At 55.3% G+C, this 10,780-nt stretch overlaps 1 non-coding gene and 1 pseudogene across 1 annotated transcript in view; one reads left to right on the forward strand and one right to left on the reverse strand.

The window, feature by feature from the left end:
• Positions 1-146, forward strand: part of LOC131873876 (28S ribosomal RNA) — a 3,404-nt gene extending 3,258 nt beyond the window's left edge. Inside the window, exon 1 of the ribosomal RNA XR_009371761.1 lies at positions 1-146. This exon is cut by the window's left edge and continues 3,258 nt beyond it. This is a non-coding gene — a ribosomal RNA (28S ribosomal RNA).
• Positions 147-4,901: 4,755 nt separating this feature from the next.
• Positions 4,902-5,020, reverse strand: LOC131873792 (5S ribosomal RNA; annotated as a pseudogene).
• Between the last annotated feature and the right edge of the window lie 5,760 nt (positions 5,021-10,780).

Consider the following 10,780-nt stretch of genomic DNA (forward strand, 5'->3'; position numbering starts at 1 on the left):
TGGAGCAACCTTGGATAACAATTTCAAGCTGTCGGCGAGAAGAATCTTTTGCAGACGACTTAAATAAGCGACGAGGTATTGTAAGTCGCAGAGTGGCCTTGCTGCCATGATCCATTGAGATTCAGCCCTCTGTCACCTCGATTTGTGTGACCTCTTTTTTTTTGGCTTTGTCGTAGGTGGGGTTTATAGTTCTAACCTTCTTCATTGCTCGCTGATGCGTATCTCTCTCTCCAAAGTCCCCCGAGGCAGGGTTCCTCTGGCAGTGCCAAGTGCCAAGCGGGTTGCCGACGGTGCGACCCTTCGCCGACCTTTTCTTTGCCCAAGGGCTGAGCGCAGTTTGTGGTGCACTCCTTTCTTCCCCGGACGCCAAGTGTGGATGAAAATGATGCAACCCTGGGTCCACCTTCCTGTCAAAGGGTTGAGTGGGGTTTTCCGAGCTCCGAAGAGGGGTTTCTCATCCGTCTGCCAAGCTGGGGCAACCCTTGGGCCGCATTTTTTTCATCCAAGTGCTGGGCGGGGCTCCGAAGAGGGGTTTTCTCATTCGGGGACCAAGCTGGGCAACCCTTGGGCCGCATTTTTTTTGTCCAAGTGCTAGGCGGGGCTTCGAAGAGGGGTTTCTCATTCGGGGGCCGCATTTTTTTCGTCCAAGTGCTGGGTGGGGCTCCGAAGAGGGGTTTCTCATCCGGGGGCCGCATTTTTTTCGTCCAAGTGCTGGGCGGGGCTTCGAAGAGGGGTTTCTCATCTGGGGGCCGAGCTGGGCAACCCTTGGGCCACATTTTTTTCATCCAAGTGCTGGGCGGGGCTTCAAAGAGGGGTTTCTCATCCGAGGGCCGCATTTTTTTCGTCCAAGTGTTGGGCGAGGCTCCGAAGAGGGGTTTCTCATCCGAGGGCCGCATTTTTTTCGTCCAAGTGCTAGGCGGGGCTCCGAAGAGGGGTTTCTCATTTGGGGGCCACATTTTTTTCGTCCAAGTGCTGGGCGGGGCTCCGAAGAGGGGTTTCTCATCCGGGGGCCGAGCTGGGCAACCCTTGGGCCGCATTTTTTTCGTCCAAGTGCTCGACGGGGCTTCGAAGAGGGGTTTCTCATTCGGGGGCCGCATTTTTTTCGTCCAAGTGTTGGGCGGGGCTCCGAAGAGGGGTTTCTCATCCGGGGGCCGCATTTTTTTTGTCCAAGTGCTAGGCGGGGCTCCGAAGAGGGGTTTCTCATCTGGGGGCCAAGCTGGGCAACCCTTGGGTCGCATTTTTTTTGTCCAAGTGCTGGGCGGGGCTTCGAAGAGGGGTTTCTCATCCGGGGGCCGCATTTTTTTTGTCCTAGTGCTGGGCGGGGCTTCGAAGAGGGGTTTCTCATCCGGAGGTCGTATTTTTTTCGTCCAAGTGCTAGGCGGGGCTATGAAGAGGGGTTTCTCATCCGGGTGCCAAGCTGGGCAACCCTTCTGCCACATTTTTTTCATCCAAGTGCTGGGCGGGGCTGCCTCAGTCGGAAGTGGAAGTGGGGTTTCGGGCATTACCCTCGAGCCACCTTTCCGTCCGAGAGTTTAGTGAGGCTTTTTACCATTGTAGCTCCCCATGTCCGAAGTGGGGATTTCTGGGTAGGGGCTTCGGGTGTGCATTACGTTTTTGCCCAAGCGTCTAGTGGGGTTTCTGGTGTGCTCCGAAGCGGGGTTATTGGAGCGGCCCCTCTTTTTTTGTCCGAGCATTTGGTGGGGTTTCTCGCATTGGGGCTTCCCAGGCCCGGTTGTTGGGTGCGCACCCACCCTGGCGCGCACGAAGTCAGAAGTTGGGTTAATTGCCCGGTTTGCCCCAGGTGCGCACCTTCGCCAGGGTGGGCACCTTGGTGCGCACAACTTGCATGGGTTGCGCACCAAGGCGGGCTCAAGATGGCACCCGCGTTCCATTTTTTTCACTATCTTTCAAAATGGAAATTTTAAAATCTCATTTTTTTTTGCCTTTTCCGAAAATTAGTGAAGGCAGTGCATCAAATGTGCGAACCCGGGAGTGCTCCGATGTGTGCTCCAAGGTGCGGCATGCATGAAGTCGGAGCCTGGTTTGCCCTGGGTGTGCACCTCGGGTGCGCACCTCACGTGCACCTTAACCACGGTGGGCACCTTGGCTGGGTTGCACACCTTGGTGGGCACCATGCAGTGCTCGAAGTCGGAGCCCGGTTTCCCCCGGGTGCGCACCTCCGCTAGGGTGGGCACCTTGATGCGCATAACTTGCCTGGGCTGCGCACCAAGGTGGGCTCAAGATGGCACCTGCGTTCCATTTTTTTCACTATCTTTCAAAATGGAAATTTTAAAATCTCATTTTTTTTCCTTTTCTGGAAATTAGTGAAGGCAGCGCATCAAAGGTGCGCAACACTGGTGTGAACCTGGGAGTGCTCTGATGTGTGCTCCAAGGTGCAGCGTGCACGAAGTCGGAGCCTAGTTTGCCTCGGGTGTGCACCTCGCGTGCACCTTTGCCAGGGTGGGCACCATGGTGTGCACCAAGGAGCACTCCGAAGTGTGCTCCAAGGTGCGGCGTGCACGAAGTCGGAGCCCAGTTTGCCCCGGGTGCGCACCTTCGCCGGGGTGGGCACCTTGGTGTGCAGACCTTGGCTGGGTTGCACGCCCTGGTGGGAACCATGGTGTGCACCAAGGAGCACTCCGAAGTGTGCTCCAAGGTGCAGTGTGCACGAAGTCAGAGCCCGGTTTGCCCTGGGTGTGCACCTCGCGTGCGCACCTCGCGTGCACCTTCGCCGCGGTGGGCACCTTGGCTGGGTTGCACGCCTTGGTGGGCACCATGCCGTGCACGAAGTCGGAGCCTGTTTTGCCCCGGGTGCACACCTCCACTAGGGTGGGCACCTTGGTGCATACACCTTTCCTGGGTTGCGCACCAGGGTGGGCTCAAGATGGCACCCGCGTTCTATTTTTTTCACTATCTTTCAAAACGGAAATTTTAAAATCTAGTTTTTTATTGCCTTTTCTGGAAATTAGTGAAGGCAGTGCATCAAAGGTGCGCACCTCGCTGCCCACCTTGGTGTGCTCCGAGGTGCCCACCAAGTTGGAGCCTGGTTTGCCCTGGGTGCGCACCTTGGTGTGCACACCTTGGCTGGGTTGCGTGCCCTGGTGGGCACCATGGTGCGCACCATGGAGCGCTTCGAAGTGTGCTCCAATGTGCGGCATGCACGAAGTCGGAGCCCGGTTTGCCCCGGGTGCGCACCTTGCGTGCACCTTTGTCGAGGTGGGCACCTTGGCTGGGTTTGCCCCGGGTGCGCTCCGAAGAAAGGTTATTGGAGCGCCCCCTCTTTTTTTGTCGAAGCGTTTGGTGGGGTTTCTCACATTTGCTCTTCCCAAGCCTAGTTGTTGGGTGCGCACCCACCCTAACACGCACGAAGTCAGAAGTAGGGTTAATTTCCTGGGTGCGCACCTTCGCTAGGGTGGGCACCTTGGTGCGCATGCCTTGCCTGGGCTGCGCACTAGGGTGGGCTCAAGATGGCACCCGCGTTCCATTTTTTTCACTATCTTTCAAAATGGAAATTTTAAAATCTCATTTTTTTTTGCCTTTTCTTGAAATTAGTGAAGGCAGCGCATGAAAGGTGCGCACCTCGCTGCCCACCTTGGTGTGCTCTGAGGTGGCCACCATAGTGCACAACACTGGTGCACACCCGGGAGCGCTTCGAAGTGTGCTCCAAGGTGCGGCGTGCACGTTGTCGGAGCCCGGTTTGCCCCGGGTGCGCACCTTGCGTGCACCTTAGTTGGGGTGGGCACCTTAGCTGGGTTTGCCCTAGCTGCGCTCCAAAGCGGGGTTATTGGAGCGCCCCCTCTTTTTTTGTCGGAGCGTTTGGTGGGGTTTCTCGCATTGGCTCTTCCCAGGCCCGGTTGTTGGGTGTGCTCCCATCTTGGTGCGCACAAAGTCGGAAGTTGGGTTAATTGCCCAGTTTGCCCCGGGTGCGCACCTTCGCTAGGGTGGGAACCTTGGTGCGCACACCTTGCTTGTGCTGTGCACCAGGGCGGGCTCAAGATGGCACCCGCATTCCCTTTTTTTCACTATCTTTTAAAGCGGAAATTTTAAAATCTTGTTTTTTTTGCCTTTTATGGAAATTAGTGAAGGCAGTGCATCAAAGGTGCGCACCTCGCTGCCCACCTTGGTTTGCCCAGGGTGCCCACCTTGGTGGGCACCATGGTGCACTCCAAGGTGCCCAAGATTGGTGCGCACCAAGGAGCGCTCTGAAGTGCGCTCCAAGGTGTGCAGGTACGCGCGAACTCAAAAGTTGGGTTAATTGTCCAGTTTGCCCCAGGTGAGCACCTTGCGTGCACCTTCGCCGGGGTGGGTGCCTTGGTGCGCACACCTTGGCTGGGCTGCGCACCCAGGCGCGCATACCTTGGCACCCATGTTTCCTTCATTTTTATATTTTTTTTTGACAATCTCTCAAGTGGGAAATTCTATAATCTCAACTTTTTTTGCCTTTTCAGGAAACTTTTGAATGGAGCGCATCATTGGTGCGCACCGAGGAGTGCTCCGAAGTGTACTCCAAGGTGCGGACCTCTGGTGCACTCCAAAGCTCTCTCCAGTTGCGTGCACCTGCCCCGAGCATGCACCCGGCCCTGCCCAGCTTTGCTCACCTATCCCGGGCATCTAGTGCGGAACCATAGAGTAAGAAACATCGCCGTGCACCTTGGCCAACGTGCGCAACTCGACCGAGCATGCACTGGTCGAGGTGCACACCGATTTCACCTAGGTGCGCATGCAGCACCTCGTTTGCACCATGGCCTGTGTGCTCGAGGTGCCTCGGGTGCATGCTCAGTGTTGCCCCCGCGCACGGTAGTGCGGGCACCGTACCCCGGCCCGGCCCGACCCTGACGAGAACACAAATGGGCAAAAGGTTAATTCAAATACCATTGCGACACCTGACAAAAAACTAAAAAAGGGTGCAACACCGAGACTTCCCGGGAGGTCACCCATCCCAGTCCTACTCCAGCCCAAGCGCGCTTAAGTGCAGAGTTCTGATGGGATTCGGTGCACTAACGCTTGTATGATTGCACCCGTTATGAGCTTGTCGCAGTGTGTACTTAGCAAACTGCGAACCACGTGCGAATCCACCGCGACCACCCACCCCCGCCGATGTGCACACCCTCCCTCGCCAAGCGCGCCCCGTTTGCCTAGTGTGAACCCTACTTGGGTGCACGCACCTTGCTAGGGCGTCGGGTGTGCACCCGTCCCGGGCTACGTGCATGCACCTAGATGGGGCATCGTGTGCGCACCCGACCCGCCCATGTGCGTGCAGTGTCCCGTTTGCAATGCGGTGCCCGCACACCACCTCGGGCGCAATGACCTGCGCTCACATGTGGGCTGAGTGCACCTTGGTGCATGTTCGAGGTGCCTCGTGTGCATGCTCGATCTTTCCCAGTGCACCAAGGTGCTTGGTTTGCCCCGGGTGCGCACTTGGTGCAAGGTGGGCACCCAAAATAGGGATCAAGCACCAAAAACAAGTTTCGGGATGCAAAATGGGACCCAAGGACCACAAATGCATTCCAAGACCCATGATGGGTCCACGAGAACAAAAATGTGTTCTGAGACTTAATAAACAAATATTGGTTTTTAGGAGAAGAAACATGCTCTGATGCCCAAAACAAGAATCGACCCCAAAAAGGCCACAAGCCAAAAGTGGGATGCGAGACAAAAAATTTGGGACCCGAGGACCAAAATTGGGTTCCCAGGTTGAAGACAGGGCAACCGAACAAGAAACGACCTCTAAGGCTTGAAATGAGTCCCGACGACTAAAACTTGACAAGAAGCACCCATTAGGCACCCAACTCGACACCCATGGGATGTCGACCCACCCGGGCTTCCACCTAGCACACCTTGGCACCCACCCACCCTGGCACCCAACTTAGCACCTTTGAACCCACATTGGCACTCACACTGACCCTGGCACCTTGGAACCCACATTGGCACTCACCTTGACCCTGGCACCCACCTTTGCACTCACCTTGGGACCCACCCTGGCTCCCACCTCGGCACCCACCCAAACACCCACCTTGGATCCTTGGCACCCACCCTGACACCCACCTTGGCACGCAACTTGGCTACTTGCCACCCACCTTGGCTCCTTGATGCCCACCCCGACAACCACCCCGTGACCTACCTTGGCTAGGGTTGGTGCACACCCACCCTGGTGCCCACCTTGGCACCCACCCTATGACCCACCTTGGCACGCACCTTAGTACCCACCCCGTTACCCATCGTAGGACCCACCCCGTGACCCACCTTGGCCAGGGTGGGTGCACACCCACCCTGGTGCCCACCTTGGCACCCACCCATCCTAGCACCCAGCCTGTGACCGGCCTTGGAACCCACCCTCGCACCCGTCTTGCCCAGGGTGGGTGCGCACCCATCCTGGCACCCACGTTGTGACACACCTTGGAACACACCCTGTGACCCACGCACCCTAGCACCCACCTTGGCACCCACCTTGGAACCCAACCTAGCAACTCGGTAGCCACCCCGTGACCCACCTTGGCATCCACCATAGCAGTCGCCCACTTGGCACCCACCTTGTAACTCAACTTGGCACCCACCTTGACACCCACCTTGACACTTGTGCACCCACCTTGCCACTCACCCTAGCATCGACCCATCCTAGCACCCACCCTAGCACCTTTGCACCCTAGGACTCACCCATCCTAGCACCTAACCTGTGACCCACGTCGACACTCACCCTCACACCCAACCTAGCACCCACCCACCCTAAAACCCACCCTAGCACCTACCCACCCTTGCACCCACCCACCTCGGCACCCACCCTCTGACCCATCTTAGCACCCACCCATCCTACCACTCAACCTATCACCCACCTTCTCACCCACCTTGGCATCCACCTTAGCACCCACCCACACTAGCACCTTGGCACCCACCTCAGGCAAGGTGGGTGCACACCCACCCTGGCACCCAATTTAGAACCCACCGAGCATGTTACCCACCATGGAACCCACATTGCAGCCCACCCTAGCACCCACCCTATGACCCACATTGGCATCCACACCCTAGCACCCAGGCACCTACCTCGACACCCACCCTAGCACTGAACCTGTGACCCACCTTGGAACTCACCCTAGAACCCATCCACCCGGTGAACCACCTTGGCATCCACCTTAGCACCCACCCACCTTGGCACCCACTCTAGCACTCACCCATCCTAACACCCAACTTGTTACCCACCTTGGCACCCACCCTCGTGTCCACCTTGAAACCCACCCTAGCACCCACCCACCGAGGAGCCCACCTTGGCACCCAACCTAACACCCACGCATCCTGGCACCCAACCTGTGACCCACCTTGGAACCCACCCTAGTACCCACCTTTGAACCCACTATATCACCAACCCACCTTGGCACCCACCCTATGACCCTCTTTGGAATCCACCCTAGCACGCACCCACCCTGGCACCCACCATGGAGCTCACCCTAGCACCCACCCACCTCGGCATGCACCTCAACACCCACCTTGGTGTGCGCACTGCGCCAACCTCTCAAAGACCCTATGTGGTGCACTCCAAAGTGTACACCTTTGGTGCACTCCAAGGTGCGCACCTTTGGTGCACACCAAAGTGTGCACCGAGGTGAGCACCAAAGTGCACTCCAGGGTGCACACCAAAGTGCACTCCAGGGTGCACACCAAGGTGCGCACCTTTGGTGCGGTCAATGCAAACGAATTCGAAAGTTGTGGTCGATGTCCTAATCGCTGCTGTAGACTACATGTATGAGAATCGGACAAATAGCTTTATATAGGGGAGGTGTTGCATTTGATGGGTCAACTCCCCTGGTTGTGTGCACTGCACCAACTTCAAAGACCCTGTCTTGTTTAAGAAGTCGAAAGTTGGGGTGGATGTCTTAATCGTTGCTGCTGACTACGTATGTATGAGAATCAGACAAATAGCTTATATAGGGGAGGTGTTGCGTTCGGTGGGTTGACTCCCCTAGTTGTGCGCACTGCGCCAACCTCAAAGACCCTGCATTGCGGAAGAAGTCGGAAGTCAGATTTTGGTGAGCACCAAGGCGTGCACCTTTGGTGCGGTCAACGCAAAAGAATTTAGAAGTTGGGGTCGATGTCCTAATCGTTGTTGCAGGCTACACATGTATGAGAATCAGACAAATAGCTTATATAGGGGAGGTGTTGGGTTTGATGGGTCAACTCCCTTGGTGGTGTGCATTACGCCAACCTCAAAGACCTTGTTTTTGTTAAGAAGTCGAAAGTTGGGGTCAATGTCCTAATGGCTCCTGCAGGCTACGCATGTATGAGAATCAGACAAATAGCTTATATAGGGGAGGTATTGGGTTTGATGGGTCGACTCCCCTGGTTGTGCGCATTGCGTCAACCTCAAAGACCTTGTTTTGGTTAAGAAGTCAAAAGTTGGGGTCGATGTCCTAATCGCTCCTGTAGACTACACATGTATGAGAATCAGACAAATAGCTTATATAGGGGAGGTGTTGGGTTTGATGGGTTGACTCCGCTAGTTGTTCGCATTACACCAACCTCAAAGACCTTGTTTTCGTTTAGAAGTCGAAAGTTGGGGTCGATGTCCTAATCGCTCCTGTAGGCTACGCATGTATGAGAATCAGACAAATAGCTTATATAGGGGAGGTTTTGGGTTTGATATGTCGACTCCCCTGGTTGTGTGCATTGCGCCAACCTCAAAGACCCAGCATTGTGGATGAAGTCGAAAGTCAGAGTTTGGTGTGCTACAAGGTGTGGTCGAAGGTGCTCACCTAGGTGTGCACCAAATGTGTGCACCTTTGGAGCACACAAAAAGTGCGCTCCAATAGTGCGCACCTTTGGAGCGCACAAAAGTGCGCTCCAAAAGTGCGCACCTCTGGAGCGCACTTTGGTGCGCACCTCTAGAGAGCACTTTGGTGCGCACCAAAAGTGCGCACCTCTGGAGCGCACTTTGGTGTGCACCAAGGTGTTGGTGCTGTCGTTGCAAGCGAGTTCGGAAGTTGGGGTCGATGTCCTGATCGGAGGTGCAAACTACACAGGTGTGGGAATCGGACAAATAGCTTATACAGGGGAGGTGTATGCTTCGATGGGTCGACTCCCCGAGTTGAGCACACCGCGCTAGCCTCAAAGACCCTATGGTATGGATGAAGTCAGAAGTTGGGTCTGATGACCGATTCGATTAGTAGGTATGCTTAAGAGGTTGGAATTTGGGTCCGATGACCTACCATGTGCAGGAAGGTGAATGTTGGCACTATACATTGCAAGGTGCGCACCAAGGCGCTGGTGCGGTCGTTGCAGTGGAGTTCGGAAGTTGGGGTCGATGTCCTGATCGGAGGTGCAAACTACACAGGTGTGGGAATCAGACAAATAGCTTATATAGGGGAGGTGTATGCTTCGATGGGTCGACTCCCCGGGATGAGCGCACCACGCCAACTCAAAGCCCCTAAGGTATGGATGAAGTCAGAAGTTGGGTCCGATGACCGATTCGATATGTAGGAATACTCTCGAGGTCAGAATTTGGGTCCGATGACCTGCCATGTGCAGGAAGGCGAATGTTGGCAATGTGCATTGCAAGGTGTGCACCAAGGCATTGGTGTGGTCGTTGTAGTCGAGTTCAGAAGTTGGGGTCGATGTCCTGATCAGAGGTGCAAACTACACAGGTGTGGGAATCAGCCAAATAGCTTATATAGGGGAGGTGTATATGCTTCGATGGGTCGACTCCCTGGGTTGAGCACACCGTGCCAACCTCAAAGACCCTAAGGTATGGATGAAGTCGAAAGTTGGGTCCAATGACCAATTCAATATGTAGGCATACTCGCGAGGTTAGAATTTGGGTCCGATGACCTGCCATGTGCAGGAAGGCAAATGCTGGCACTGTACATTGCAAGGTGCACACCAAGGTGCTGGTGAGGTCGTTGCAGCCAAGTTTAGAAGTTGGGGTCGATGTCCTGATTGGAGGTGCAAACTACACAAGTGTGGGAATCGGACAAATAGCTTATATAGGGGAGGTGTATGCTTCGATGGGTCAACTCCCCGGGTTGAGCGCACCGCGCCAACCTCAAAGACCCTACGGTATGGATGAAGTCAGAAGTTGGGTCCGATGACCGATGCGATACGTAGGCATACTCGCGAGGCCGTAATTTGGGTCCGATGACCTGCCATGTGCAGGAAGGCAGAATTTGGGTCCAGTGACCGAGTTGATGGCCTGCCATGTGCAGAAAGGCGAAATTTGGGTCCGATGACCGAGTTGATGTTGATGGTCCGCCATGCACAGGAAGGCGGAATTTGGGTCCGATGACCTGACATATGCATGGAGTCCGACTCGGGGGCCGATGTTTGATTTGATGACTTGCATTGTGTATAAAGTCAGAAGTTGTGGTCTTTGACCCGATTCGATGACCAGACTTCGGCTGTTTGAGAATTGGAAAAATAACTTATATAGGGGAGGTATTGTTCTCGACAATCCTCCCCCCATGCCCGTTTATGTCAATTGATGCTGGTGCTCGACTGGTTGGAGCGCTCGGATGCAAAAATCTTGCACCAGGATTTATCGATTGTGATGGACACGGCAAGTCTCCTGATTGCTATGCAGGAGCTCATCGGGAATCTCTATGTGGCCTCGGTATGGACTCAACCTGCGGAATGGTTCGGCAATGGTAGTCGCTCCAACACGTCCTTACAGTGGCCATAGAGGTGATTCGACTAGAGCTCCAGTCTAGCTTTTGGGTTGCTTAGCGGATAGGTATAGCCGCGATCGAGTTCCGGCCATGAATGTTTTAGATAGCTCTTGGGCTTTCTGGGACGGAAGTTA

This window comes from Cryptomeria japonica, chromosome 2, assembly GCF_030272615.1.
Source record: "Cryptomeria japonica chromosome 2, Sugi_1.0, whole genome shotgun sequence".
In the NCBI taxonomy this organism is placed as follows: Eukaryota; Viridiplantae; Streptophyta; class Pinopsida; order Cupressales; family Cupressaceae; genus Cryptomeria; species Cryptomeria japonica.